This window comes from Saimiri boliviensis, chromosome 1 (assembly GCF_048565385.1).
Source record: "Saimiri boliviensis isolate mSaiBol1 chromosome 1, mSaiBol1.pri, whole genome shotgun sequence".
Lineage (NCBI taxonomy): Eukaryota > Metazoa > Chordata > Mammalia > Primates > Cebidae > Saimiri > Saimiri boliviensis.
Genome location: NC_133449.1, coordinates 42,686,756 through 42,711,820, shown reverse-complemented (window position 1 = coordinate 42,711,820; position 25,065 = coordinate 42,686,756). Strand labels below are relative to the sequence as shown.

At 49.6% G+C, this 25,065-nt stretch overlaps 1 long non-coding RNA gene and 1 other non-coding gene across 2 annotated transcripts in view; both read left to right on the top strand.

The window, feature by feature from the left end:
* Positions 1–24,113, top strand: part of LOC141584032 (uncharacterized) — a 33,287-nt gene extending 9,174 nt beyond the window's left edge. The window contains exon 3 of the long non-coding RNA XR_012516910.1: positions 15,881–24,113. This is a non-coding gene — a long non-coding RNA (uncharacterized LOC141584032). The remainder of the gene's footprint in view (positions 1–15,880) is intronic.
* LOC120362043 (U6 spliceosomal RNA) lies at positions 4,596–4,702 on the top strand. Its single transcript, XR_005578050.1, has one exon. It is a non-coding gene; the product is annotated as a U6 spliceosomal RNA (small nuclear RNA).
* Positions 24,114–25,065: the final 952 nt, after the last annotated feature.

Genomic DNA, 25,065 nt, shown 5'->3' with positions numbered 1-25,065 from the left:
TTTGGTTGTAGCTGGAATGTTTTATTCCTTTCAAAAAGATAAGGTAATCTGAAGAAAAACGGCAAAACCTCTCCCCAGATTCAGTATCTGTTGAATCTGGAGAGAGGCAATGAAGGTTTCTGTTAAACCATTTTGTGTACATTTTAAATACAGTCATCCCTGGCTTAGTGATGAGGAATCAGTTCTTAGAGATATGTTGTTAAGCAATTTTGTTATTGTGTGATCATTATCAAGTGTACTTACACCAACTTAGAATGGAATAGACTATATGGTCTAGCCTATTGCTCTAAGGCTACAAACCTGTACTCCATGTTACTGCACTGAATAATGAAGGCAAATGTAACACAATGGCAAGTATTTGCGTATCTAAACAGAGAAAAGGTACAGTAGAAATGCAGTATCATAGTCTTATGAGACTACTATTGTATATGTGATGCTTTGTTGACTGAAACATCATTATGTGGTTCATGATGGTATATCATTATTTAAAAAAATATTTTAAGAGGTTGCCAATCAAGACACTACAAATTAATTTTGTGGCTTTTGTCAGAATTCATTTATTTATTTTAATTTTTGAGATAGGGATCACTCAAGCAATTCTTCCACCTCAGCCTTCCAAGTTGCTGGGACTAGAGGCATGCATGCCACCACACTCAGCTAATTTTTTTTTTAATTATTGAATAGAGCTGGGGTCTTGCTATGTTGCCCAGGCTGTCTTGAACTACTCGCCTCATGCAATCCTTCTGCCTTGGCGTCCCAAAGTAGGTTGGCCTCTGAACAGTTTTACAGAGCTGAATGCTCTAGTCTTCTGTGACACAGTCTTTTTTTTTTCTTTCTTTTTTCTTTTCTTTTGAGATGGAGTCTCACTCTGTCGCCTCCCGGGTTTAAGTAATTCTCCTGTCTCAGTCTCCTGGGTAGCTAAGACTACAGGCATGCATCACCATGCCCAACTAATTTATGTATTTTTAGTAGAGAGGAGGTTTCACCGTGTGGCCAAGCTGGTCTCGAATGCCTGACCTTAAGTGATCCGCCAACCTCAGCCTCCCACAGTTCTGGGATCATAGGCATGAGCCACCACACCCAATGACACAGTTTTTAATAAGGAGAAGAATATGAAGAATTTGACTTTTTATTGATGCTAAAAGTATTATTAAATAAGAGCTTTGGGAAAATGTGGAAAATGGAAAATGTCACAGCCTACTGTTTGTAGGGTGAAATTAAATGGCTGAACAGCTATAGGGACATTTTGTTCTCATTGGTTGGGTCAGATCAACTTCCCAGCACTTTGTGGGAAGATCACAAATCCTAGACAATTGTACAGTACTGCTGTAGGAATTCTTGGAGGGCTGAAAGGCTCACTATTAAGGCCTTTTCTCTGGGCACCAACCTGACAGCCATGGCGAGGGGGCTGAGCGGCTGTCAATGGTACAGACGCTAGATTCTACAACTCCTCCTGGCCCTAGCCATAGCTGATTGGTATGGAGGGCCATAGATGGGCCAATCAGATGATCTCTCTCAAGATTCTGGAATTTTGAACTGGGGCAGAGACTGGGAGCTATGGGAATGTGGTTGCTTTAATGGGAATGTTCTAGTGAGGACATGCATTGACTCCAGATACTTACATCCTTTCCCAAGGCTCAGTTGTTCAACCTTTTCTTGAAATTTAATAAATGTATTATTGTGGTTTGTCAGGGTTAATTTCTATTGCTTGTTCTGTGGAGTAGGCTACTATATTTTTATCTTCTCACCTTCCCCTGGTGCTGCTGTTAATACATATGGTATCTTCATTGAGTTAGAAAAAGATGCCTCCCTCTGGGTGGACAAGCAAGAAAAAGCTGTCCTTTCCTCCAGGCAGACACAGCCCCTCACCGGGTGGAAGGTTTGGCCAGTGGAGTGAGGACTGTGTTTCAGGCCATCCTCGGCTCCCTTCCTTAGCCCAGCCCTTTTGTACATTGCACAGATGACATCCCCATTTATGGTGGTCTTGCCTGTCCACTATGTGCTTTCAGAATGATCTGTCTTCTGCAGCAAGGCATCATTCAGAATATGAAGGGTTATTCCAGACAAGATTCACTGGACATGGTCTATCATGCAAGTCCTATTCAGGACTTTAAGGCTCATGACAAAGATGTTCAAAGTCAAACCTGTTTTAAAGTCAAGACTTAAAGGAAATGTAGGAAAACTCTCTGGCCTGAGAAAGTCCACAGAAGCCTCATCTTCTTCTGATGAATGATCTTCAGGCTTGAAAGGATGCCTTTCTCCAAACAGGCTGGCAGACATTCTTGAATAGCAAAGGATAGGCCAGGCATGGTGGCTCACGCCTGTAATCGTAGCACTTTGGGAGGCCAAGGTGGGTGGATTGCCTGAGCTCAGGAGTTTGAGACCAGCCTGGGCAATATGGTAAAACTCCATCTCTACTAAAATACAAAAAATCAGCTGGGCATGGTGGTGTTCGCCTATAGTCCCAGCTACTCGGGAAGCTGAGGTGGGAGAATCACTTGAGCCCACTATGCAGAGGTTGCAGTGAGCTGAGATTGCACCACTGCACTCCAACCTGACTGACAGAGCGAGACTCCGTCTCAAAAAAAGAAAAAAGAAAGAAATGTCAAAGGCTACTCCTCCTCCCTTGTGTGAAAAAACAAGTGAGAAGGTAAGAGCAAGATCACAGGAGCAGATGACAAGGAGATGTCTGCAGGCCACAATGAGAGTGACTTGGAAACCACCCAAGGCACTGATGTCCATGAGAAGAATATGATCTCAAGGAAGAGAAAATTCCTTGAGAGGAGGCTGCTCCAGCTCTGATTTGTTTATTCATTTTATAGTCACGCAGCCACTCTATCCCTGAAGACGCCCTTGCAGCTAATATGAGTCTTACTACCTTTCTGAAAGAAAGCTGAGTACAGAAAATCAAGACAGTAACTTTCCCAAGTCAGGGAACCCCTATCTCCCCCACTTCCGCATCATGTAGACCATTTGTGTCTAAAACTTACAGGAGGCAGTGTGGACTAGCAGTTAACAATGTGAGTCTAGAATCGGAATGCCTGAGTTCAAACCTTGACTCTCACTTTCCAGCTATTTGGCCTTGGATATATTACTTAAACTCTTGTGTGTTTTCAAACATGTACACAATCCTTTGACTCTCTTCTCAGAGAAGTGGAGCCTGTGTCCCCTCCCTTTGAACCTGGGTGGAAATGTGGGAGTGCCTAGACAAACAGAATGTGGCAAAGTGACATTGTGTAATTTCCAAGGCTAGGTTAAAAGACCCTGCAGCTTCTGATGATTCCTTTCGGGACACTCCAGTAGGGAGGCTTCAGCTGCCATGAAAGCAGCTCAGCTACCCTGAGGCTGCCTTGTAGAGGGACTGCATTTAAAGTGAGAGATTCCTGAGGAGCCCCAGCCATTCAGCCCCAAGCACTTTGAATCTTCTAGTCTAGACCCAGCATTCCAGCTGACCTCAACCCCAGCCACCAGTTGACTGCAGACTCATCAGACACCCTGAGAACTGCCTAGCTTAGTCCCAGTCAACCCTCAAATTCATGAACAAAATAAATGATTGTTATTGTTTTAAGCTAAGACCACTGTTTGAGGACGATTTCTTATCATGCGATAGAGAGCCGATGGAGACTTTTCTATAACCTGGAAGTGGAATGCTGCCTTAACAGACTCTAAGTCATGTGGCTTTAGGACTGGGAGATGGGCAGAGATTCTAAGGGCTTTGAGGGTATTGTTGGTAGAATCCCAGTCATTCTCAAGGAAGTTGCTGGTGAGGGCTTAAAGGAAAGTGAGAAAATGTTATTGGAAGCAGAAGGAAAGGGGACAAACCCTTACGTAGTAGAAGAAAGTTAGCAACATTGTCACTTGAAGTGATATGAGCAATAGAATATGTATGTGCCAAATGAAGGCTGGGCATGGTGGCTCATGCCTGTAATCCCAGCACTTTGGGAGGGCGAGGTGGGCAGATCACATGAGGTCAGGAGTCTGAGACCAGCCTGGCCGACATGGTGAAATCCCATCTCTAATAAAAATATAAAAATTAGCTGGGTTGGTGGCTCATGCCCATAATCCCAGCTTCTTGGCAGGCTGAGGCTGGAGAATCACTTGAGCCCAGGGGGCAGAGGTTGCAGTGAGCCGAGACTGTGCCATTGCCCTCCAGCCTGGGTGACAGAGCCAGACTCTGTCTCAAAAAAAGAAGAAGAAAATATGCCTAATGACCTAATGGTTTGGGCTTAATTTTTAAGCAGACTGTTGAAAATGCTAGTTGGATTATTGAAATGCTGGTTGGACTGTTGAAAATGCTAGCTGTATATCATAAAGATAGAGAAAGATGAGTTTAAAGGAAACTTTAACTTTCAAGCAAAATTTATAAAACATATAAAAGAGCCAGGGCTTGCTGGGTTTGAAAATAAATCTGGTTCTCATTCTCAGCCTCCCAAATGGCAAAAAATTCTCGAAGTATATATGAAAGGGCTTAAGGACAAAGATAAAATCCAGAGTGGGACTATAAGAACCTTTGTTAAAATCTCAGAAATATCTAAGACTTCATAAAATATTTTGAATAGACAAAGGCCCTCTAAGTATTTCAAGAGTGTGCCTCAGTGCTCGCTTCAGCAGCACAGATACTAAAATTGGAACAATACAGAGAAGATTCGCATGGGCCCTGTGCAAGGATGACATGCGAATTCATGAAACATTTTGTATTAATGTAAAATATTAAACATAAAATAAAGAGTGTGCCTCACAGATCCTCTTCATTAAACAACAGGGCTTCTAAGGATCTTAAGTAAATTGTCTTACAACAGCCCCACAAGAAGAAGATAGAGAAAGTTTTCTTGATGAAATGTGTGGTTATAGCTTTTGACTAATAGAGTGAGCCCCAGTAGGATTCATGGGAAACCCACAGAGTTTTTAATAGAATTATTTTTTCAGAAGCACCACCAGCTGGGGCAAAAAGGGTCAGAATAGTATGAAATGAAAAAAGGCTTTTGGACTCCCAAAATTCTGTGGAAAGGAAACAAGCTGAAACTACTTGATTGGAAACACCAGCGGTATTAGTCCATTTTCACACTGCTGATAAAGACATACCTGAGATGGGCAATTTACAGAAGAAAGAGGTTTAATTGGACTTACAGTTCCATGTGACTAGGGAAGCCTCACAATCACTGCAGAAGGCAAGGAGGAGCAAGTTACCCCTTATGTGGATGGTGGCAGGCAAAGAGAGGATGACCTTGTGCAGGGAATCTCCTCTTTTTAAAACCATCAGATCTCATGAATCTTATTCACTATCACAAGAACAGAATAGGAAAGACTTGCCCCCGTGATTCAGTTACCTCCCATCGGGTCCCTCCCACAAGACGTGGGAATTCAAGATGAGATTTGGGTGGGGACACAGCTAAACTGTGTCACCAGCCATTTTTTATAGAGAAGGATGATTCAGAAGGCAGAGCCAAGAATCTAGAGAACGGCGCCAAAAGCCACAAAGAATATTCCCAGGCAGTAGGACTGAGCCCTAATCAAGAATTGGCAATACAATATGAGCCCGAATGGATTTCAGAATTGCTATGGACAAGTGATGGCTGTGTGTCTCCTTTCCCCTCTCTTGAATGAGAGTGTTTATAGGGGCTATGCTATGCCTATCTCATCATTGGATGTTCAGTGTATAAGTAGCAGATAACTTTTTTTTTTTTGACACAGAGTTTCACTCTTGTTGCCCAGGCTGGAGTGCAATGGTGCAATCTTGGCTCACTACAACCTTCGCCTCCTGAGTTCAAGTGATTCTCCTGCTTCAGCCTGCGGAGTAGCTGGGATTACAGGTGCCCACCACCACACCCAGCTAATTTTTGTATTTTTAGTAGACACAGGGTTTCACCATGTTGGTCAGGCTGGTCTTAAACTCCTGACCTCAGATGATCCACCTGCCTTGCCTCCCAAAGTGCTGGGATTATAGGTTTGAGCCACTTCGCCCAGCCCAGTAGCGGATAACTTGTGTCTTTAGTTCACAAATCTTTGGATAAAGAGGAATAGTACTTACAAAACATGCCTGAGGAATTGCACCTGAGGAACTTCCTCCATACCTGGATGGTTTAGATAATGGGATTCTAGACCTCTCTAGCCTAAATCTGATGTCATAATAGATGAGACTTTGGGGGATCTTTGGAAAGGAATGAGTATATTTTGTATTTGAAAGGAATGTAAATAACTTATGTCCAGAGGATAGACTATGGTGGTTTAAAATATGGCTCAGATCGTTGATGCATTTCCTGTCAAGAAATGGAATGATTTCTCCCTCCTGCTGTACCTGGGCTGCCTTTTTAACTTCCTTAACAAGTAGAATGAGGTAGAAATGACACTGCATGGCTTCCAAGTACTGGGTTAGGAAAAGTGACGCAGCTTCTGTCTTGCTCTCTCTCTCTGGAAGTGTGCCTGTGGATCGCTGAGCGGCCATGTAAAAAAGTCTAGCATTTTGGGGCTGTTGTGTTGGAGAGTTCACGTGGAGAGGCCACGTGGATATAGAGACGGCTGAAAGACTCTGGCTTTCACAGCCTCCACTTGTGTGTGTCCTCCCGGTCCAGGTGCCAGACTTGTGAGTGAGGAAGCCTTGAATGTGACCCTATCCTCAGGTCATCTGACTACAACTTCATGAGACCCCAAGCCGGAACTTCCCAGCTGATCCAAAGAGACCATGAATGATAATAAATCATTCTCATTGTTTTAAACCACTAACTTTGGGGGTGGTTTGTTACTCAGCAATAGATAACCTCTTTTCTAAGGGATCTAGAAAAGAGGACCAACAGTAATACCTACTTCCAAGGAGGGAAAATGAGTAAGGAGTAAATGAGTCAGATTTTGCAACGCACTGAGCTCAGGGGCTGGTATGCAGTAAACTCTCAATGAATGTTATTTGCCCTTTACAGAGCTTCCCAGTGGCTGGTATCTTGAACCATAGTGAGTCACACAAAAGTATTGTTTACTTTAAATGCTCTATTTAAGAAGGAACTATGTGCCTGACTGTGAGTGTTTATTGAATAAATGAAAAAAGAAAATAATTTTCTTTTCTGAGGAGTGGTAGCTACTCTCCAAAGATGGCCCTTGATGATAGTCATTCCCTTGTAGAACTCCCTCCCATTCTGAATCTCATCCAGGCTTGTAACTCACCTTAAGCAACAGAATATGGCCAAAGTGATACCATGCCATTGCCAGACCTAAGGTTTAATAAGACTTGGTGGCTTCACATTTTTACTTCTGGGAGCCCTGAGCTATTACATATGAAGTCCGGATACCCTTTTAGAGAAATCCACATGGAGACGAGATGTGGAAAGGCCACATGGAGAAGAAGGGGCCCATAGCGTACAGAAAGAGAGAAGGAATCTCAGCATCGCAGTCCCAGTGAGCCCAGCCCTCCAGGCCCTCTCCAGAGTGCCGGATGTGTGAGGCTAGCATTTTTTTCTTTTTCTTTTTAAATTATTTTTTGAGATGAAGTTTCACTCTTATTGCCCAGGCTGGAGTGCAATGGCGCCATCTTGGCTCACTGCAATCCCTGCCTCCTGGGTTCAAGTGATTCTCCTGCCTCAGCCTTCCGAGGAGCTGGGATTACAGGCATATGCCACCACACCTGGCTAATTTTTTATTTTTAGTAGAGGAAGGGTTTCTCCCTCCGGGCCAAGTTGGTCTTGAACTCCTGACCTCAGGCAATCTGCCCTCCTTGGTCTCCCAAAGTGCTGGGATTACAGGCATGAGCTGCCATGCCCGGCCAGAGGCCACCATCTTGACTCAGCCAGCATAGTCTCACTCCCAGATGACTTCAGTCCCAGCTGTCATCTGGCTGCAGCAGCATAAAAGTCCTTCCGTGAGATCAGTGGAAGAACTGCCCAGTCAACTTATAAAATTGTGAGAGATCATAAATGTTCATTGTCCATTTTAAGCCACTGCATTTTAGAGTGGTTTGATACATACAGGTAGATAACCAAAAAGTAAGTGACTAGGGCAGCACTTGCCATACAGCAGTAATTCGGTAAATATTGGCTGACTAAATGAATGAACCTCTTCATTCTCTTCCTCTCAAACCTTCTCTGCCTGGGTCTGGGCCTCCTGAGAGGCCCTCCTGACCTGCTACTCACCCCGCCTCTTCTGCCTGCCCATGTCCTCCACAGAATAGGGGACTAAAGTAAAAAAGTGCTCCTGTTGGGCTCCCCAGTGCACAAAACCCTGAAACAGGTGTCCCTTGGGAAGAAATTCCAGGCTGTAGATCTATCTCTAGGTATAATGGAGGCAGGTCCCTGTAAGTTTGTTAAGAGAGTCTGTTCTGGCTCTCTCTTGGCTTTGAATTCCAGTCTCTCCATGTCCTGACTGTGTTGTGGCAATGAACTGCTGATTCAACCAACTTCCTTGTCTGTAAAATGGATTCAATGTCAAGGCTTTAGTATAAAAAGTAATGATGACATCCTCGGTATGGCACCTGGAGTGTGGGGCTGTTAGTGTGTCTGCAGTGTGGATGAATCTCAGAGACAGGATGAACTGGGTAAGCTGGTCACGAAAGCGCATACTATTGGTGATTCCATTTCAGCGAGGTTCAAAAACAGGCAAAATGAGTTGATAATGAGAGAAGTTCAAAATCATGTTCATCTCCGAGGGGGATGAATATCCCTGGGAAGGGGATCTAGGTGATCTTCTGGGGTATTGCAATGTTCTATATTTCATCCAGGTGTGTATGTATATGAAAGTTCATTAAGCCTCACCATTAAGACGAGTATGTTTTACTGAGTGTGTTATAGCTCCTCTAAACAAATGAAAAACTGTTGAAAAATGTTCACGTGTCTTCCCTTCATGCAGGAGTGGTCTTTAGGAATTCTCCAACTCTGGGGCCTCTTGCTCCTCGTGGGCTCTCTGTCCTGCCCCCTCACCCCAAGTCTGCCCTAGAGCAGCTTCGGCAATGATATCTTCCTGCTTTGCATGAATTGGATGGCACTGCCCAGCCTGGCCTGGGGCTGAGTTCCAGGGTGGGGATCATGGGGAATGCATTAGCCTGCTCCTGAGAGGGCAGAGTGGCTGGGCTGGGAGGTCCCAGATGCCTTTGGGGGCTGGTGAGTGGGAAGGGGGTCTCACCGCTATACACGGGGGTGTCTGGCTATGTTGGGGGCTGGGGGTGTTTGGATTAAGTGAGTAACAGGGGCACGTCCTTGGCATGATGGGCCTGGTTCCTGGAAGGAAAGCAGGTGGTGCTGAGGGTGTCCAGGCTAGACTGAAATGAAGAGCGTGTCCTGCTCACAACCCTGCTATTTGGGACCTGGAGCCATGACGTTGCTCAGAGTTTCCATTTTCTGTGCTGCAGCTGTTGGTTACGTGTTTCATTCAAAATGCTTTGCAGGAAGTAGCAGGCTTCACATTCCAGGGTTTGTAGTCATTTTTTCTCTCAGAGCTCTGGGGCTGGGATTAGAACATTCTTCAAACCACACTGTCCTCGGCTGGACTCCTAAGAGGAAGTGGGTGGGTCTCTGGGGGAAGAGAATACAGGCCTAAATTCAGGGACGGAATGAAAAAAAGATTGGCCGGGTGCTCACGCCTGTAATCCCAGCACTTTGGGAGACCGAGGAGGGTGGATCACCTGAGGTCAGGAGTTCAAGACCAGATTGGCCAACATGGTGAAACCCCGTCTCTACTAAAAATACAAAAATTAGCCATGTGTGATGGTGGGTGCATGTAATCCTAGCTGCTTGGGAGGCTGAGGCAGGAGAATCGCTTGAAACTTGGAGGTGGAGGTTGTAGTGAGCTGAGATTGTGCCACTGCATTTCAGATAGAGTGAGACTCCGCCTCAAAAAAAAAATAAAATAAAATAAAAATAAAGAGAAAAGATTGAGGCCAGCACAAGTAAGTCCTAGAGGGGTCAGCTGAACTGAGGCCCAGGTATGGTGAGGGGTAGAAGCCTGGTGGGTTTGTAGTCATTTTTTCTCTCAGAGCTCTGGGATTAGAACTTGCTCTTGCCCTCCCCAGCCTTGGGCCAAAGAGAACGCAGAGCCTCTGCTGTGGGCGTGCGTGAGTGTGTGCGTGGGGTGGGGGGGACGCGGCATGAGACAGAACAGGGTCAGCACTGGCCTTTTATCTTGATGGACCCACTCCTGTGGCCTCTCACTTTCGTCACTGCCCTCAGGCTGAGGAAGAGAGTGACACGAGTGTCACTTGCTGAGGGGGGAGTGGATGATGTATGCTCAGGTTTGGGGCAGGCAGGGAGCCCTATAGCACATGGACAGCGTAGATACATGGATCCAGACACACCATGATGAATGCTTGCTAGCATGTCTGCTAAGCTCCTGGCACCGGGCCGGGTGTTGGGAATAGCACAGGTACAAGACAGACTCTATGGCTGCCGTCACAGGAAGGCCTGGCAGAGATGGCCTGGAAGGTGTCCACTGGGATAAGGGGAGGAAGAACAGATTAAGGCAGTGGGGGCCAGTAGGGGTCAGGCTCCAGTGGACAGAGATGGGAGCAGGCGAGTGTAGACGGTTATTATAGATCCCAGGAAAGGGTGGGGCCCAGAGAGTCTGAATGAAGGGCGGAGCCCAGGAAGGAGTGGCTGAGGATCTGGAAGCGGAAGGCAATGAACAGGATTAAGTCCCAGGGTCCTGAGACAGGGCTCCCTCTCCAAGTCATGAAAAGCCCAGGGGTAGGCTCAAGAGGAGGAGGCAGCCACCCCTAGTCCAGTGCCACCCTTTGCACTCCTGGGGCAGAGGGAAGGAAAGCCTGTCATGACAGCCTAAGTCTGGCACTTTCAAGATGACAAAGCACTTTGCCTCCCATGTAGGCCGAATTCTAAATATGGCCCCCAAGATTTCTATCTGAACTCCTGAACACGATGAGACATCAACCCACGATCCTGTGAAATTATATGGCAAAAGGATTTCAAAGACTACATTCAGAATAGAAATCAGTTGACTCTGAGTCCAAGAAAAGAAAGATTAGCTGGTAGGGGGCCGAATCTAATCACACGAGCCCTTTAGAAGCAGAGGGTTTTCTCTGGCTGCCGGCAGGAGAGGAAGTCACAGATGTGAAGTGTGAGGGAGGGCTTGAGGCATCTTTGATGACTTGAAGAAGGAGGGGACCATGTGGACAGGCCCCGAGAGAGAGCAGCTTTGAGGAGCTGATAGGGATCCCTGGCTGACAGCCACCTCAGTTCTGCAACTGCAGGAGTGGAATTCCACCACAACCCAAATGAGCTTGCAAACAGATGCTTTCCCAAGGCTTCTGGAAAAGAGCTTCAGTTAGGAGCCAGCCAGCTCACACCTTGATTTTTAGCCTCGTGAGACCCTAAGCAGAGACTGTAACTGAGCCCACCTGGACCAGAACTGCGAAATAAAAATGGGTAGTGTTTTAGCTGCTAACTTTGTAATAATAGAAAATGAATATACTCCTCTTTCTCATTTTACCCTGAGAAGGTCTTTGGGAAGCATCTGATGACTCTCCCTTTGCAGATGGGACAGGCTAAGTGAGGCGCTCAGGTTGCAGGTGCCCGGCTGGGGCTCAGGGCTGAGTCTAGTTGATTTTTGGCATCACGAATGCTTTTCTCACTTGAATGGCCACAAAGGAACCACAGACATTCAGCCTTGGCCAGGAGCGCCAGAGGTGGGAGATCTGCATCTCACACTCCCCTTTCTAAGACTCGCCCCGGCAGATGCCACCCTGCCGCAGCCTGCAGGGTGCAAAGCCATCCCAGCCCCACCACCTTCTTGGAGAAGAGCAGAGCTCTTGGCAGAAACCAGAGAAGGGCAGTGACCTCAGCCTCCCCCTAATTCTCAGATGACAAGTCTGGGCTCTGTTAAGGCAAGAGACAGGAACTGAGATCCAAGGAGCTATGTGCTTCGGCTTCCCCTCCCCCACATCCAGTAAAAAGCATTCTCTGACTTGTCGGGATGGGGATTTTTAAAATTTTAGACTCGCTTTCTTAATCATTTGTTGGGCACAGTCAGGCATCTCCTGGGAGTCCAGAAATGTTTGCAGGGAGGGAGGTTTTGTTCCTGCTTTATTGATTAAGAAGCCCTGATGAAGGTTTCCTCATTCCTGCAGAGAGAGGCCTTTTCTAAAAACCTCCTTAATTCTTCCCAGATGGTGTCCAGTTCTCCCTCTCCAGCAGGGTAGAGCTTCTTTCAGAAAGTAGGAGGGCTTTGTGTCTGGCTGACCCGGGATCTCAGCTCTGTCACTTAGCCCCTGAGGGGTGTATGGGGGCAGGCAACCTCCCCAAGCCTCAGTTTCTTCAGAAGGAGTTTCTAGATGCAATGGGCCAACAGATACGCACAAAGTACCTGGCAGGCCGGAGGGAAGCACTCTCCGTTGCCTTCCTCACCCGCGTGCCTGGCCACAGCAAGACAACTACCTTGGAAATACTTTTTCCACAACCAGAAAACAATTTTGATTCTCGTGACAGGCAGGCCCGTCCGGCCAGCAGCAAGAGTCCTCGGTCAGCAGAGTTTGCCTTGGTGCCCACCTTCCCGATGCCACTTCCTCTATCCGTGCTCCATTTCCTTCTTTCAGGCCCTCCCTGGCCAGACCCCAGGTCCTGGGAGGAGCAACACCCTGAAAACCTCCTGAAGACTCTTGGAGTTCAGTTCTCTGGCGGGAGGGCAGGTTGAATGGTGGAATCCCAGGGCCCCGGGGCACACGGGCCAGCATGGGACTATTTTCAGGCAGGGGCGGAGGACGTTGCCAAGGTCCCTCCAGGTGTCTGTCGGGTGGGGAGGCCAAAGGCGGTGGGTGTGCAAGCCTCTCTCCTGCTTGGGTTTCTCCTGACTGTGTATTTGCAGGTTTGGAGGTTTGGGCGGAATCCTCTTCGATGTAACTTTTGCTGTCCTAGACGTATGAGAAAAGTCTGCTTGCCTTCAACTTTTCACGGTTTCCAGGGTGAAGCCTGGGCCGAGCAGGTCCTGGTGGCAGAGTCTGGGGCTGTGGGCGTGGCCACACGTTTGTCGGGGTGAGGGGCGAGAGAAGCATCAGGGTCCGGGCCCCAGAATAGTCGGCCCCATGACAAGAAGAGTGGAGGGTTGGTGAGGCTGTTTGCTCTGCTGTTCCCTGTGGCTTCTGGGGTGCTCTGGGACAGATGGTATTTGAGGGCCAGGACAAGTCCCTAGGATTTAGGGGTAAAGCTAGTTCCTTCTGGGGGAGCCTTTCCTGGGCAGAGGCTGAAGGAGGTGCTGGGAGATGAGGGGGTGTCCATGAAGTGGCGTCCTATGCTCAGGCTGGGGCTTTGAGGCCAGGGCCCAGTACTACCCTCAGCTGCCTCCACCCTCCTCCCCTGAGCTGTGGGCTGAGAGCAGAGCCAAGCATAGGATGGACAGCCTCCCTCTGCTTCTCTGTCCCCACCCCCATCCTGACTGAGTCTGGTTTTCATCACTCATTAATCACTGCAGCTTCCCACAGACCGTGTCTGTCTGTCCACACTCACCAGCCCCCTGGGCCCTGGGGGGATGGATAGACAGGCAGATGGTCTTTAACTTGGGAAAATTTCGGGTCACACTGGGGGCTTCTCCCTCCTGCAAGGCAGGGGAGAGGCACGCTTCCTGGGTTGTTAGAGGTCACACCTACCCCCAGCCCGGCATGAAGCTGCCAGCCCGACCCACCTCACCCTGGCAGCAGGCGACAGGGGCCATTAGCTGTCCTGTTCACCAGGAAGGAAATGGGTTGGAGGGCTGAGGAATTCTAATTAAGCTTGCCCAGCTGGCAGGCCGGCTGGCGGGTGAGAGCTGGCACCTCCACCCTGCTAGAGTTGGTGCCAGCCCTGTCCGGCCTGGCCCGCTTGGTGCCCACCTGCCGCTGTGGGAACCCCGGCCTTGGGCCGCCTTGCAGAGCCCCTGAAGATTTCCAGGCACTGACGGCCCAGCCTGCTCCCCTCACATCACCTCTCTGCCCCTGTCCTCTCTCCCCTTCCCCCTGACCTCGCCCCCTTGACTGCTCTGAAGTAGATGGGACCTCCAGGGTTGGGTTGCCAGGCGGATGCCACCCACCAGCCTCTTATTGTACCCTCCCCCCGACTCTGGAGACCTGAGTACTGATCTGGTTCTGCTGTGACCAACTGTCAACTTGGAGCTACTCACGGCCTCTCTGGGCCTCAGTTTCCTGGACTGTAAAATGGGGTGAAAATTGTAGTTCTGCTACATCTCTTCAGCTTACCCTCCTGCTATGACTAATTAGAATACCACTGATTGAGGGTCTGCAGGGTGTGGAATATGCTGTGCCACCGGAGGGAAAGAGTAGCAGGTGCCCTGGGCAGGGTGTCTGGGGTCACTCTCACTGTCATCATCATCCCAGGGCCACAGAATCACTGAATTTGATCACAGAATTTACCTTCTGGGCCCTCCTGGCTTTGTATTCATTTCTCTAAGACCTCCCTGCTGACAGCCTCTCCTGCCTTCCAAGGGAATTTGTCTTTTAAAATAGGAAACTAATGAAAGCAGTGGCCATGTGCAGTGGCTCACGCCTGTAATCTCAGCACTTTGGGAGGCCGAGGTGGGTGGATCATGAGGTCAAGAGATCAAGACCATCTTGGCCAACATGGTGAAACCCCATCTCTACTAAAAATACAAAAATTAGCTTGGTATGCTGGCACGTACCTGTAGTCCCAGCTACTCGGGAGGCTGCGCAGTAGAATCGTTTGAACCCAGGAAGCGGAGATTGCGGTGAGCTGAGATTGGGCCACTGCACTCCAGCCTGGTGACAGAGAGAAACTCCGTCTCAAAAAAAAAAAAAAAAAAAAAAAAAGGAAAAGAAAGAAAGCAGCGCTTGTCCCACAGAAAAAGCATTGTCTGAAAAAAAGCATATGAGGTTCTAATGGTTGGACTCCAGGGGCTGCCATAGTTGAGTGGGGGACATTCTAGGTGAGGCAGGGGGGTGTGGAGGGGTTGTGTGTGTTTCAATTAGGTGGCTGCCAGCTTACCTTAACTTGCATGAGGGCAGAACCCCAACCACTACACTGGAACTTTCCCCCTCTCGACCCTGGACTTGTCCTCCTCCCCAAATGTCCCTCATGGGAACTGGGTGCACGGTGGCCATTGTGGTGTGGGAGGGGAGGCAGGTAGTGGCAGTTAAGAGGGACACTTTTGGAGTCTGACAGTTTTGGGTTTGAATCCCAGCTCCACCATTTGCAGGTTGGATGACCTTGGCCTCTGTTTCTTCATCCAGGGAATGAGGATCGTAACACTGTTGCCTATCTGGTGGGGCTGTCAAGGATTAAATGTTATAATATGGTTAAGGCCAGGCACGGTGGCTCACACCTGTAATTCCAGCACTTTGGGAGGCCGAGGCAGGCGGATCACCTGAAGTCAGGAGTTCAAAACCAGCTTGGCCAATATGGCGAAATCCCGTCTCTAGTAAAAATACAAAAATCAGCTGGGCATGGTGGTGGGCACCTGTAATCCCAGCTACTTGGGAGTCTGAGGCAAGAGAATTGCTTGAACTCAGGAGGCAGCTTAAACCTAAGAGGCGGCGGTTGCAGTGAGCCAGGATTGAGACACCATAATCCAGCCTGGGTGACAAAGTGAGACTCCATCTCAAAAAAAAAAAAAAAAAAAGGTTAAAGTGTTTGGTCATGGTGTCTGGCCAGAGACGGGCCCCATACTTGGTGGCTCTCAGTGCTGGGAAGTCCCTAGATCTCCCAGGTGCCATGGCCTGTCTGCCATGTGGGGCACTGGCTGAGGGCTGGTGGACGGCACAGCCTAGGGCTGGGAGTGGCTATCGGGAGTGGCAGCAGCCATGGGCTTCCCAGTGGTGGCCACAGCAGAGAGCTGGAAATGAGACCGAGTGTGGTCTTTCCTCCCTGGTCCCACACTCCATGGTCCCCCAGAGCTGTATCTCCAGCTCTGGCTCCATACCAGCCTTTCCTCAGGCAGGCCTCTGTCTTTACAGCGTCCTGTTGGCTCCTCTGCCCTGGCGGATGGGAGCAGCTTCACAGAGCATCAGAAGATGACATGGATCCCCAAATGGTTTCCACTGGCACCAGAATGCTGCACGGCAGCCAGCTCTCAGCATTGCCACGAAAGATGGCAAGATCCCCTGCAGGCACAGAGCCCCTCGGAGAGCAAAGCCCGCCAGAACCAGGATTCTGAAGTCGTAGGACTCCTTCCCACAGATCCAGGACACACATCTGCATATCATTGCACAGTGGTTTGCATACATTTGCATCCAAGTCCACATCCACCCCCTATACTGTTCCTTTTTCTACCTATAGTAAGAATGAATATTTAATGAGCCATCCAAAGTTATAGTATGTAAGCCCCCAAACCCAATTCCACCCATTTCAAGTGTGTTTTGAGGGCCTGATGTCTGGACCAGTCTTTATCAGAGACGGAGGAAGGAGAAACTAGAGTCCTTGCTTTTCGGGTACTCACAACCTAACCGGGGAAATTCACAGATGAGATCCAGGAAAAAGTATTATGGCACGTTCAAGGGTGCAATAGCTATGATGAAGCGGGTGCTGGGATTGGGAGTGGGAGCTCAGATGGGCTGGAGGAGCATAGTTGGTGAGCTCCACCGTCCCTGGCACAGGGCTGCGCATGTGCCAGCCACTGTGTTGAGGAGGGGTCTGTGAGTTTTTTAACTCAGCCCCTATCCCATGGCTCTCTCTGGTGCAGGAACTACACAGATCACCTTGCATTGTACCACAGGCCTGCGCTCCACTTCGACAGACTGGACCCAGTATGGAGCCAAGGACAAAGGTGGTCTTTAGTAGGTAGTGGGACATGGGAGCTCTGAGTGGGCACGAGTGCCTATCCCACCCAGTCCCATCCATGTGCCTTCACGTGATGCAGAGGAGGGAACTGAGGCACAGAGGGCTGGGTAACGCACTCAGGCATCCACACAGGGAGAGAAGGAGCCGGAAGAGGAACCCAGGCGGTCTGGCTCCTTGACTGTGCCTTTGGCCACCATACTCCCTAGCCTCCACCAAAGAAGACGCTGGGCTTCAGGGTAGGAATTCACAGACCATCAGGGGTTGGTGGGGCCGGCTCTGGAGTCCCCCTGCCAGGTTTGGCTGGCTTCTTGATTGCATCCTGTTTGATCAGCAGGGTCTTTTGAATCTTAGCTTCACTGATTGTCAACTGTGTGACTTCAGGGAAGCTGTTGGATTTCTCAACCAAGGTTTCCTCACCTGTGGAGTGAGTGCATCTGCTTCAAGGAAGCCTGATTCACCTGGCACCTCAGTGAATGTGCAACACGCATCTGCCACTGAGTGGGGACTGACGGGGGAGGTCTGAGGATGGCTTGTTGAGGGCACGTAAGGAAATGGGCCTGGCTGGAGCAGAGGCTGCCCAGGGGAGGAGAGGGGAACAGGGCTGGGCCCGGGGAAGGGAGCCCCAGTACCCCCATTATTCCAGAGAGGCAGATGTGGTGGGTGTGGCCAGCACTGCCTGTGGCTTGGCAGCTTCTCATTGGTCTCATCTGGTCCCTCATAGAGATGCTGGGAGCTAGCAGTTCTGTCCCTCCTTAGGAGCTTCAGGGGTGGGGATGGGTGCTATGCCCTTAGCTCCACGGCCCTCAGAATGCCAGCAATTGCCCACAGTCAGCCCTCCAGACCCACAGCATGGTGAAATTCTGAGTTGCCGACATGGCACTTGAAAGCAAGGCTTATGCTTACATTTTGCCTTCCCTGGGTTCCTTTAAAAAGTCCAAAACGGATCGGGGCTTGGTCTCTCCACATCATTGGGAAAAGGTCATCAGACCCCACTGTCAAGGCAGGAGGGTTAAGGGCAGCAGGAAGACCAGGAGTATCCAGGAAGGAGGGGCAGGGGTGCTAAAGAGTCAAGAGAGCAGAGTGAAGAGGGCTGGGGATGTGACCAGAACTCTGAAGACCCCATTACAGGGAAACACAATACTCACAGGCAGACACACACCTGACATGCGTTCTTGCACTCTCGGGTCCACAGACCATCATCAAGAGGCTAGAGAGTGGTGAGCCAGCCTGCAGGTTCTAGAATATTCTTCTATGAGAGACTCTATCCAGGAGTCTAGTTGAGAATAAAGCAAGGTCCTCTCCTTTACACTTTTAAGCACATTTGGGCAGACTGAGTCTGGCTATTAGCTGGAACTAAAAGGGACTTGGGGCTCAGCCTCTTGGTCCTACAGCTGTGGGCAGGGAAGAAGGAATGAGGGCCAGATAGTATGCACCTGAGAGCTCCTTCCTCCTTGGTCCCAGTCTCGAGGCACTAGCTGTGTAGCAAACCCACTGAAGGGCAGCCTGACCTGATCTGGCATGTGTAGGGTCTGTTGGAGGTCCAGTCCCTGCCCTGTCTTTTCCCACATCCCTCCTTGGGTGAGTGCTCAGCCTCTCTGGGGAAAATGCTCTAAGTCTTCTCTTCCACTATTAGCTCCACTCCATTCTTGTTCCCTGGCCGTCCTGCCCCAAACCCTGCAAGCTCCCTTTAGATAGCCTCCTTTCTGCCTTTCTGTGTGGATTAGATCCTTTGTGACTTGGTTCCTCCCCATTGTAACTTACATACATTAGTGTTAACAGAGCATAAATGGACAGCTTAATGGATTGCCATGTGTGTCTAGACCTATGGAACCACCAGATCAAGATCTGAAACATTTCCAGCTCCAAAGTTGGTTCCCTTGTGCAGCTCCCCAATCAATACCATCCCTGGGGGTGACCACTAGTCTGACTTCTATCATCCTAGATTCATTTCACCTGTTCCTGACCTTCATGCAAATGGTATCTCACAGTCTCTTCGTGTCTGGCTTATTTTACTCAACATAATGTGATTGATGCAATTGCCCAAGGACTGCCCACCAGCCCTCAGCCAGCGCCCCACATAGCAGACAGGCCATGGTACCTGGGAGATCTAGGGAATTCCCAGAACTGACAGCCACCAGGTATGGGGCACCCTCTCTGGCCAGGCACCATGGGGAGATTCACCCATGCAGTTGTGTGTAGCAGACGCTTTTTGTTGTTGTGTTCTAATCACTGTGTGGTATTCCATTTACATGAGTATACCCTGATTTGGTTAGCCCCTCCGTTGATGGATATTTGTGTGTTCTAGTCTGAGGTGCTATGAATAAAGCATTCGTGTGCATACCGAATGGACACATGCATTCGTTTCTCTTGGGTGGACAACTAGGAGTGTTATTCCTGGGAGACTTGAGGATTTTTAAATTAATTTTTTTTTTTTTTTTTTTTTTTTTTTTGAGACAGAGTCTTGCTCTGTCTCCCAGCCTAGAGTGCAATGGTGCAATCTCAGCTCACTGTAACCTCTGCCTCCTGGGTTCAAGCCATTCTCCTGGCTCAGCTTCCTAAGCAGCTGGGACTACAGGCATGTGCCACCACGCCCAGCTAATTTTTGTACTTTTAGTAGAGATGGGAGTTTTGCCATGTTGGCCAGGCTAGTCTCAAACTCCTGACCTCAGGAGATCTGTCTGCCTCAGCTTCCCAAAGGGCTGGTATTACAGGTGTGAGCTACCATGCCCGGCCAGGAGACTCGGAGTTTTAAGAGATCAAGTCCTTCCTTCTCACTGGCTAGGCTTTGGGACACAACAGAGTTAATGGAAGTTGTTCCCACCTCCCAGTGCCCTCCTCATTCCAGGTGCATCTTCTTGGGAAGGTCAGGCACTCTTTCATACTGTTGCCTATGAAGAATAGAAAGACCCACCCTAGAGGACTCATGCCTTATAGAGCCACTGGAGACTAGGCATGGTGGCTCATACCTATAATCCCAGGCAGGCAGATTGCTTGAGCTCAAGAGTTCAAGACCAGCCTGGGCAACACGGTGAAATCCCATCTCTACAAAAAATACAAAAGTTAGCAGGGTGTGGTGGCCTGTGCCTATAGTTCCAGCTACTCAGGAGGCTGAGGTGAGAGGATTGCTTAAGCCTGGGAGGACGAGGCTGCAGTGAGCCATGTTCACACCATTGCACTCAAGCCTGGGTGACAGAGTGAGACCCTGTCTCAAAACACACAGACAAACAAACAAACAAACAAAAACAAACCATGAAGAGTCACTTGAAGAGGACTGAAATGCTACAGAGGGAGTTGCGGGTTCTTCTTCAAGTCAGGAGAACGTGGGGACGGAGGCAGCTGAACAGGAAGGATGCGATTGCCCAAGGCACTGGAGGAAACTGAAGCTCCAGGTTAATGACCTGTCCAAAGCCACATGGCCGGTATGTGGCCAGCAGGGATGTCACCTCAGGTGCATCTTCCTCTAGCCCAGAGCGCTTCCGACCATATAAAGACTGCCCTCTCTGTGGGGAGGAATGCAGAGGTAGTCACGGCTCAGCATTATGGACCCACTGAATGCTCTGCCCTGAGATCAGCCTCCAGGCAGTTCTTTCTTGGGGCCTCCACCCCTGCCTGGCCACCAGCTATGACTCTGGCCCAGTCTCCTCCCAGGGAGACATTTGCTGGCCTTGAATAGCCTGAGTCATGGCTGTGAGCTGGAGGAGAAAGAGACAGAGCCTGGGGGCTGGTGTTACCCAAGACCCCATGCCAGGACCTGCCAGTGAGCCAGCCATGGGTGAGTGGGGGCAGCATATAGAGAACATTCCTGGAAAACAATCTGCCCTTAGTAACCCTCAAAGGCTTTCTTGGCCAGACCAACACATTTGGTCTCGGGCTGGCAAGGCCTGAGATGGCGGTGAGCATCTGGCGAGGCCTTAGTGTGTCGGGGGAATGCTGCTTTGGCCTACTGGGACCTGCCAACCGGCATCTCCACTGGAAGGTCCTGGATGCTATGTTCATGATGCAGTTCATGGTGTGAAGACTTCAGGCTGCAGGATTGGGGATTCATTGACTTTGGTCCAGAGAGGGAGAGAGCCTGGATATAGATGTATGCATGGAAGTGTGTGTGTCGGAGTAATCATGTGTGTATGTGTGCAGGCATCTACGACTTAGCCATTCATTCATTCATTCTGCAAATATTTACTCTTGCCTATTATGTGCGCTGGGGGATTCAACAGTAAATGAAAGAGACAAGGTCTCTGTCCTCAAAGGTGTTACTAGATCCAGAGCATACATCTCCACGTGGTACATGTGTACCTAAAGGAATATGTGGTTGCCTGTGTGTGTGTATCTGAAAAGAGGTCTTAATATCTGAGTTTCTGAGTTTGCATGTGTCTGAACATATGAGTCTGAGCATGTGTGTGTGAAGGGGAGAGAATTACTCATCCACTTAGAAAGGCCTCTCCCAGAGCAGTTATATTTTCATAAATAAAAATAATCAGATAATGAGTTCATTTCCGATCTCAAGTTTGATGCCAACATTCCAGTGAAACAAGACTCGCTGGAGGGCTGGCTGCTCTCTGTGTGGCTTGGATTAGCTGGGGAAAGTGCAGAGGCCAGACCTGCCACTTGCAGGCTGTAGGGAGTTGGGGAAGAGAGGGTGACCTTCAATCAAGGGACTGGCTTCATGTGTCTGGGGCTGAATAGCTCCTCAACCTCACACAGGTATCAGCAGACAACCCTCAGGTGTAAGTTCAGGCTTTACACCCCCAACAGCCTGTATAACACCTGAACTTCCTCCATTCACTCCTTGGAACCAGTGACGAACAGTCTGTGTCGCTTTGTAAATGCAGATGGCCCCAGAAGAGATGGTCCACTGAGCTGCTGTGAATCAAGGAAGGCCCAGTGAATGACCCTTTCCCTGGGCAGCCAGGCCAGGGCTCAGGGATGCCTGCTGGGAGAGCAGCAGCAGGTACAGGGAGAGGCTGTGACTGGAGCCTCTAGGGGAAAGGGATAGAGGCCACAGGCAGATGACAGCCCCTGCTTCTGCTTGGATTGACGTTCAGGAGTCAAGTTAATGCCTCAGTTTGGATTCAGGGCCTTGCACAGTGGCTTTCCCAAATGGATCTGGGCTCTCCTGGTTCACCTCCCTCGCCCGTGCTCCTGCCAGACACAATCATCTTCCACTTGGCCCTCTCTGCCTTTGCTTAGGCTGTTCCTTCTTGGAATGCTCTTCCCCAGCTCTGCATGCCCCAATGTGCCAGGTCTTGAAGATCCAAATGTCGTCCTCTTCACAGTCTTCCCTGATTCTGCCAGCTAGGAATGCTTTCTCACACTCAGTGGTGACCGCCTGTTAACTGTGTCCTACTTTTCCTCCTGGACTCCAAGTTCCAAGAGGGTAGGATCTATGCCTCCCTCAGCTGATTCTCCTCCACAAGTCCTAGCCAGTCTGAAGATGGGGCTGCTCCTGCAAGCTGGAAAGAAAGGTGAACAGAGCTGGAGTCAGTAGCAACTGGAGGCGGACCTGAGGGAGCCAGTGAGGGTTGTGCCTTGAGATAGGCCCCTGCTCTGAATTTGAGACCTAACGTCAGACAGGAGTACCCTGGAGTTGGATAGGGGCTTGGAAAAGGGCACTAAGGGGAGACGGAAGAGGAAAGGAGAGGGGCTTTTCCTAGGAGACGCAACTTGGGCCCCAAAGCAAGACATCTGTGACATGTCAGGGTGCTATGCTGGGAGCTGGGGTGGAGGACCACAGGGATAATCAATTCTAAGACACAGGCTGAGTGTCTGCAAGTAAGAAAGAGGAATCCACAGAGGGTGTGTCCATCCATCTGTCCATTCTTCCATCTGTCCATTGCACTGTGCACTTACCTACTCATGCATTCAACAAGCAATATTGAGCATCTACTGTATGCCAAAGCCCCATGGGGCTTTACATACATGATTCCATCTACTCACAACAGCCGCGTGAGGAATGCATCATCATCTCAGAGGAGGAGGCTGAGCCTCAGAGAAGTTGAAGGCAACGTTCAGGGTCACAGTCCGATGTCCAGGCTGCTTCTCCAAAGCTGGAGCTCTTCCCACACCAGTGAAGAACAAATGGCTTATTTCTCAGCCTCTCCTGGCTTCAGGCTGAGCTAGATCATGGTCCTTGGGCAGTATGATTAAGCCTTGTTCTTGTCTGGGAAGTCTAGCCTGTGTCTCCACCCAGGGGCCCCAGCCACAATTTGGCCATCGGCCAGCTGTCTTCATCCTCTAACATGTTCGCTGACAAGGCCATTTGTAGGGGCAAGGTCCAAACCCAAGGAGCAAAGCTTCACCAGTGGAATTTCTAGCAGAGAGGGAAGCTTTGTTGGGCAGGCATCCTCTTACTCTGCCAAGAGGGAAGATCACCCTGGCAAGAGGGCCCAGCATGACAGGAAGAGCTGCAAATGTTCTCAAAAATTACCTGGGAGGTTGCTGTAAATGCAAATTCTGGGGCCCCATCCCTATAGAATTCAGTTAAAGAATCTGGGATGGGCACAGAAGCCTGAATTTTTAACAAGCCCCAAAGGCTGTTAATGTGAGCGGTCAGAGGACCCACAAGAAATTGACATGAAACAAGACTTCCCTTAATGCACCTGAAGATCACACCACTGTTTTGTGAAGATTCATGTCACAGTTGATTGGCATTCATCTGAGTACCTACAATCTTTCAGTCTTTTATTAACCTGTACTGATGCTGTGGATTTCTTGGGTTCCACAAGCAGATCCTTACACAGAACCCCCTTCAGACTCATCTCTTTAAATGTGACCTATCCACCCAGACTGACCAAACCTTCTTAGATCCCAATTTTTATTATTCAGTGCACTTCCCAGTCTTCTCAGCTTGGATGATCTGCAAATTCTACCAATCACAGGTCCACCCAAGTTCCTGATAAACATGTTGAAGGGACCAGGCAGGGCCAAAGCTGTGCAAGAAGCTCTCACCATGCCACCGCAGGCAGGCCTCGAGGTCCAGCCCCTGAGGAGTCACAAAGCCTTCAACCTGAACTACTCCACCCCTCCAGGCCTGCATGGCAGAGGATGCTATGAAAGGCTGGCTGGAATCCACCCACGGGGGTCTGGCCATTCTAGTGTCCTCCCTCAGCCCATCAGCAGGACACAGAGGCTACCTGGATCAGATGCTGAACTCATTCATGGCTTACTGCATTTTGGATGGACACTCCCATCTTCCCTCTGTGCATGTCCAGAACTGTGATATCAAGCTCACAGATGGGTACGGCAGATTCCTCTCTGCGCCCTTCCTGAGACACGGGCCTCCTTGGTGACTATGCTGCAGTTTGGCCTCTCAAGGCCATGAGACTTGTGTCCGTATATACCTGTGACCCAGAAGATAGGGTGGAGGTAGGCGAGGGGTGGAAAGCTGGGGAGAGGGGAGACACTTTTGGGAATTTGGGTTTCCTTACAGCTGGAGTTTTGAATAGGTGGTCAATATAACTGGCCGTAAACCTTGGAATGAAACTCCTCCTTTCCCACTGGCAGAAAGGGCTGAACCACTGCCCTGCACATCCCAGGCTGGAATTTGAGTCCCCCAGCTGGCTGTCTGCAAAGTGGGGAAAGAGGGGATGAGGGGAATCTGAGTGAAATGTTCTGGGCCTGGCTGGGAATGCTGAGCTCTGAAATTTGATCGGGGACTGAAACAACTCCAAATGTTTCCCACATTTCTGGGAAATGGAGGCTTTCTCACCAGAACCTGGGTTTTCTTTTGAATAACACTCCCCTCTAAACCTGTCCCCCACCCTGATGGGGTGGGAGTTGGGGCGGGAACGCCGTCAGCGATCCTGGGCTGTTGGTCTCTGAAATCACCGTCAGCCACTAGAAGAGAAAAGTGGGGAGGCCTTGCGGAAGAGGCGCAAGAGCCACCCCGATCCCCAGGTCACTCCGCCGGGCTGCCGAGGCCCAGAGATTTATGTTCCTCCCTCTGCCCTGGTTCTAAAGCTCCTCCCCTGAGTTCAAGCTGAGTGGAACTGCCTCCTGCCCTGCCTCACCCCTCCCTTTCTCTAGCTGCCCAACCCCTTGGCCTCTGCTCCCTGACTCCTGCTCTTTCAGGGGCCATGGGAGAGAGAGGCCTGACCCCTGGATTTTTACTGCCACCTCTGAGCCATTAGCCTGGAGCCTGAGGCCCTCCTCACACCCCAGGACTTTGCTGCCCAGGCCTGCCCCTTTCAGGAGGTGGAAGAAGCTGCTGCTATGGTAGAAGTTTCTGTTGGAAAAAGAGAACGTTGTAGTTGCAAAAGGAGGAGAAAACAGAGGCCGCGTCCATGTTTGTGCATTTCCAGATCTGCAGCTGGACAGTCACCCGTCAGGGGCTCAACTTTGAGCCACAGCTGTGCCTGCCCCACGG